This window comes from Protobothrops mucrosquamatus, unplaced genomic scaffold (genome assembly GCF_001527695.2).
Source record: "Protobothrops mucrosquamatus isolate PMUCROS unplaced genomic scaffold, P.Mucros_1.0 scaffold279, whole genome shotgun sequence".
NCBI lineage: Eukaryota > Metazoa > Chordata > Lepidosauria > Squamata > Viperidae > Protobothrops > Protobothrops mucrosquamatus.
In genome coordinates, this window is record NW_015386623.1 from 245,384 (window position 1) to 251,383 (window position 6,000).

The window sequence follows — 6,000 nt, forward strand, 5'->3', positions numbered from 1 at the left end:
AAGAACAATTTTAAAGCATGAAATTCATTCCCAAATCTCTTCCCGGCGTCATTTTTTGCATCCAGGTCAAAAACATTTTGGCTTCCTGGGCATTCGTGTCCCTGACACCGGCATCAGGAATTTCGTTCCTGGGACAGGAAAAAAAGACTCTATTTTTACTAGCAGGAAAAAGTACCATCTCTAACCATGAAATTCAACCATGAATCTCATTCCAGTGTCCATTTTTCCATTTGGGTCAAAAAAAATTGGCTTCCTGGGCACCCAAGTCTCTGATCGGGAATTTCCTTCCCCGGAAATCAAAAGATGATTTTTTTAAAACAGAGAAAAAACACCATTTCTAACCATGAAATTCAATCCTGAATCTCATCCCAGCATCTGTTTTTGCATTTGGGTCAAAAAAAATTGGCCTCCAGGGGACCCGCGTTTGTGACCCCAGCATCTGGAATGTTGTAAGGACTTGTCTCAACTAGATCTCCCAAAAAAGCAGAACTCTTGAAACAGGCCTTGTTTCAAAAGGAATTTTTATTGAGAGTTAGTGATAACAAGAGAGCAAAGCAAGACAAATCCACTTGCAAAACAAAATAGGAAGGGGAGAGAGAGGGAAACAAACATATCAGGATCTGGTTCATGAAACCATTTGAGCAATCAAGGAGCCCTAACGTGTTTTTTATAAACTCATTCGTTCTGCCAAGCAGGAATATCTTTCCAGGCAACCAAATACTGAGCGACCTGTGATGCTTGCAGGAGTCTAAAATGTCCTTAATTTCAAAATGTTGCTCACCCTCCACCACAATGAGCTGTAGAGCAAGAGCAGTGGCAGGCTGTAATGTAGAAGTAATCCCGGGTTTCAGCAAACTGCAGTGGAAGATGGGGTGGATTTGTCGTAAACTTTTATGGAGGTCTAGTTCCACTGTGACAGAATTTATAATACGCTTTTTTTTATCATAATAGGAAAAGGACCAATGTCCTTCGGCCCTAACTTTTTTGATGGTTGTAATGACTGTAAAAACCTAGTGGAAAGGTAAACCTTGTCTCCTATATGGAAAGTCTTAGGCTCCATTCGTTTCTTATTTGCCTGAGCCTTATATGCTGCCCTGTCTTCATCCAGAGTTTTCCTAAGAACAGGCCAAATATTTTGCAACTGATGCACCCACTCCTTAAAGGAAGGAATGGCAGGTTCGTTAACAGGCAATTCAGGCATAGGAATGAAACTCTGTCCATTAGCTACTTGGAATGGAGTGAAACTGGTGCTGGAGCACACCGTGTTGTTATATGCCACTTCAGCAAACAATAATAAATCAGTCCAATTATCCTGTTCATAATTGATAAAGCATTGAAAGTATTGTTCTAGAAGAGTTTGGTCGTTTTGTCCCCCCATTCATTTGAGGATGATGACTAGATGACAGTCCCTGATCAGGACCTAAAAGATCCAGAAAGGTTTTCCAGAACTTAGAGGTGAATTGGATATCCCTATCGGATACTATATGTTGTGAGGCCCCATGTAATCGATAAACATGCTGCACAAACAATTTAGCCAAAGTCTTTGCAGTCGGAATCTTCTGATATGGGATAAAATGGGCTTATTTGGAGAACAAATCGGTAATGACCCAAATAACAGTGTTTCCCGCACTTTCGGGTAGCTCCACAATAAAATTCATAGAAATCTCTCTCCAAGGTGCTGAAGGGCTCACCATCATCTGTAGAAGCCCAGAAGTTTTCCCTTGCCTCCATTTAGCCATTGTGCAGATAAGACAACTGGCCACATAAATTTCAATGCCCTTTTTTAAAGAGGGCCACAAAAATTGTCTTTTAAGCAAGTGAAGGATTTTTACAAACCCAAAGTCTGATCTGCAGGAGCACATAACTTCCCACCATCCCAAGCTAAACCATCATGCACTGAACAGAGGCTTTTATGGCCCCAGAACCACTCGTCATTCTCCAGTGCCTTTTTGAACCCCCTGACCACTGTGTTGTCTAATGGCAGGGTGCCCTTAGTCTGCGCCCTCGTAGTGACCGGAGCTGCCAATTGCTGCGGGGAAGGCAGAGGCTTAACCAATCCTGACTTCACACTGTTATATTGTGACATTCTCAACAAAGTGTCTGCTAGGAACTTCTTTTCCCCTGGCAAATAGTGGATGGAGAAGTTAAATTGGTTAAAGTGCTGGGCTCAGCGCACCTGTTTCAGAGACAACTTCCTAGGGGTTTTCAGTGCTTCAAGGTTCTTATGGTCAGTCCACACCTGGAAGGGGATTTTACTGCCTTCCAAAAAATGTCTCCAAGTTAGGAGGGCCCATCATACTGCATAAGCTTCTTTTTCCCAAGCAGCCCATTGTTGTTCAGTCTCAGTTAATTTCTTGGATGTATAAGTGCAGGGCTGCAACTGACCGTTCTGTTTCTTCTTTTTTTAAAAGTATTTTATTAATTTTCTGTCATTGTAATTCATTTGTGCTTAATGAACATCATGTTGTCTGGGTTAATTTTTGTGTAGTCATAAAAGTTAAGTTCTTACTCTCTATCTTGTTTTTTCAACCATTGATAAAATAAATTCCATGTCTGAAAGTATTCTGTATCTTTTTTTTCTTTAATTCTCAATGTGAGTCTATCCATTTCTGCACAGTCCAGTATTTTCTTAATTATCACTTCCTCCGATGGTGTTATCTTATTTTTCCAGTGCTGTGCAAATGCAATCCTCACTGCTGTTAGTACATGTAATGTTAAATATACATTTTGTTTTTCAAATGTTTCTGGCATTATGCCTAGTAAAAAAAGTTCAGGTTTAAAATCTACATGTTTTCCTAACATCTTTTCTAATCAAGTATATATTTTGGTCCAAATTTGTTTTGCTTTAACACATGTCCAACACAAGTGATAGTATGTACCGGGATTTTGATTGCATTTCCAACATTTACTAGACATATTTTTAAACATTTTTGCTAATCTAACATGTGGAAAATGCCATCTATAAAACATTTTATATAAATTTTTTTATATGAAGTAGCCATTGTTAGCTTATAATTTTTTACTCAAAGTTTATGCCATTTTTCTAATTCTGTTATATCCAAAAAAATTGCCCATATAATCATTGTTTCCTTCACTTCTTCATCTTCCATTTTTAAATTCAATAAAAAGTTATACAATTTTTTAAATCATTTTTTCATCAGGAGTCAACAACACCTGATCACTTCTGTTTCTTCTGAAGCAGCACTGCATCTACCGCTACACTGGCATTGACCTGAATTATAAACAGTTTTTCTGGGTCCGGGTGCTTCAGCCCCATCTCCATGGGAAAAAGTCTCTTCAGCTTTTCGAATGTGGTTTGACATTCCTCAATCCATTTTAAAGGCTGACTAGGCTTCGGCTTATTTTCCCCCTTAGTTTTCAACAAATTTGTAATGAGGAGTGCAATCTGCACAAATGAGGGGATAAATTGTCTATAGGAGTTGGCAAACCCCAGAAAACTCTGTAATTGTTTTCTGGTATGGGGAGGGGTCCACTCCAGGATAGCCCGCACCTGCTTGGAATCCATCTCTAATCACTTGTGCGAAATGCAGTAGCCAAAATAGTCAATTCTATCTCTATGGAATTCACACTTTGAGAATGTGGCATACAGCTTGGCAGAGTGGAGTTTCTTTAAGACTGCTCTAACTAGTTTCACATGTTCTCGGTGTAGATTAAGATATTGTCCAAATACACCAAAACCCCCTTATACATGTGTTTATGGAGAACTTCGTTGATCAGCTGCATGAACACCGCTGGAGCTCCCTGTAGACCGAAGGGGAACACCCTGAACTGGAAGCATCCCAGCGGGCAGTTGAAAGCCATTTCCCATTCATCCCCCTCTTTGATTCTGATACGATAGTATGCCTCCCTCAGGTCTAGCTTTGAAAAGATTTTCCCTTTTGATAGATGGGCTAGCATGTCCCTCATGAGGGGCAGGGGGTACACATTCTCCATGGACACTGCATTCAAGCATCTATAATCCACACAGAGGTGAAGTGACCCATCCTTTTTTTCTTGGAATAGAACAGGGGCTGCTACCCAGGGTCTGGCCGGTTGAATGAACCCCCGGGCTAAGTTCTTGTCAATGAACTTGCATAGCTCATCTAATTCCCTGGGAGCCATGGAGTACAGCTTCAGTTTTGGTAGCTTAGTCCTGGGATGATCTCAATTGCACAGTCTGTAGGTCGGTGAGGGGAGAACTCATCCAACCTCTTCTCACTGAAAACCTTGGCCAGATCACAATATTCCTTTGGAATACTCTGCAGCTCTTGCTCACTCAATGCAGACACCAATTCCTGCTTCGAGACCTCTACTTTATAACCACACACACTCAGCCCCCCTTTTCTGCAGCCACGCGTGCTTAGCGAAGGGGGGTTTTCCTTGGGGAATTTCAATCACCCCTCTCTCCAATCCACTAGCATGTTCAACCAAGTTAACCCGAGGACGAGAGGCCACTCCATTTCAGGAGCCACAATGAATGCTAGAGTCTCTGAATGGCTTCACATAACCAATCCCAGGGGTTCAGTGGCAAAACTTTCTGGGATGCCCCCCACAATGGACCCATCAAGTTGGAAAAAGGCAATTGGGTCCTTAAGTCTCCTTAACAGAACCCCAATTTCTCAACTAGGGCAGGGCTTATTAGGCACCAGGTGCAACCTGAGTCCAGCAGGGCAGTCAAGGCCATCTTTCTCTCTGTACCCAGGATTGACAGTTCTATGGGCATGGTTATCAGATAGATTGGCCCACCTACTAGGGGGCCATCTTCATAATCGCTTTCCGGTGTCCCCGGCTTGTCCTCTGATGAGGTTGGAGCTCTACCCTCTGCCTTTGGGGCTCGGGGGTCTTCAGGGTCATCTCTCTCAGGCATTGAGTGGGCTTACTCGACTTTCCCCTGGACTGGTGGTCCACCTTCTTAGCAGAAGTCTTGCTGTGGCACTCTAGAGCACGAGGGCCCTCCTTCCCTCACTTGAAGCAAGCAATCGAGCATGGCTGTGGCAGAGAGAGTTTAACCGATTCTCTTTTCTTCTCCAGTAGGGCTTGCTTTCCCACTTTCCCTGAGTGGTACTGGTTGCGGTTCTGGTCAATCTCAACTTCTTCAACCAAGATGCACAGTTGTATGTGTCCTGGTGCTCTACGAGCCACACAGGCATTGTATATGTCATCGTTAAGCCTGTCCTGGAAGCAGCTAACTAATATGTCTTTGGGCCAATTGAGGCGGCATGCCAGGTCTCAAAATTCTTTGGTGTATTCAGCCACCAGTCAATGCCCCTGCTTTACTGTTTTTATGAGGTCTCGTGTTTTTCAGTCAGCCAGGTGATCTTCAAAGTAGCGTCTCAGGGCAGTCATGAACCGGTTAAAATTCTGGAGCTCAGGAGCATCGCATTTGTGCAAAGTCCCCATCCAACGGGCTGCAGCATCTTCCAGGGCTAGTGTGATGGCTTAGATTTTGGTCTCATGCTGCTGGAGTGGCTTCCACCATCTCCATAGAGCCCAATGCTCCCCCAGTGACTTCTGTGATGACCGATTCACTTTCTCCACATTCGACTTCCTTAGCCCATTCTTCCTCCTTCTCTGCACAACCGCTGGACTTTGCTTTCTGTTCCTGAAAAGCTTCCACCATGAATTGCATGGCTCACTTCAGAATCTGGTCGGTTGGGTCTCTCTCCCTTTCGACTACTCTTCATCTGAAAGTAATTCCCTGTCTCGCTGCCAGCCTTTCTTTCGGATTCCCTGGGTGAAGGTTACTCTCTGGGCTCTTCCTTCCCAATCTTCCTTCTTCCCGACCCCAAGCGACCATCTCAGTTTGGTGGGACTCTCCAGGGCAGATGCTTCTTCCACCCATCCGAAGGAGCGTTCGTCAGGATGAGCCTTTGTGGTGTATTCGCTCCAGCATTCAGTCTCATCCGCCTTGCTGCCATGGAGAGACATAGCTTGCACAGCCCCCACGGTAGAGCGGTTGCCTCTCAGAGATGGGCACTTTGCAGATCTTGCCTAATGTAA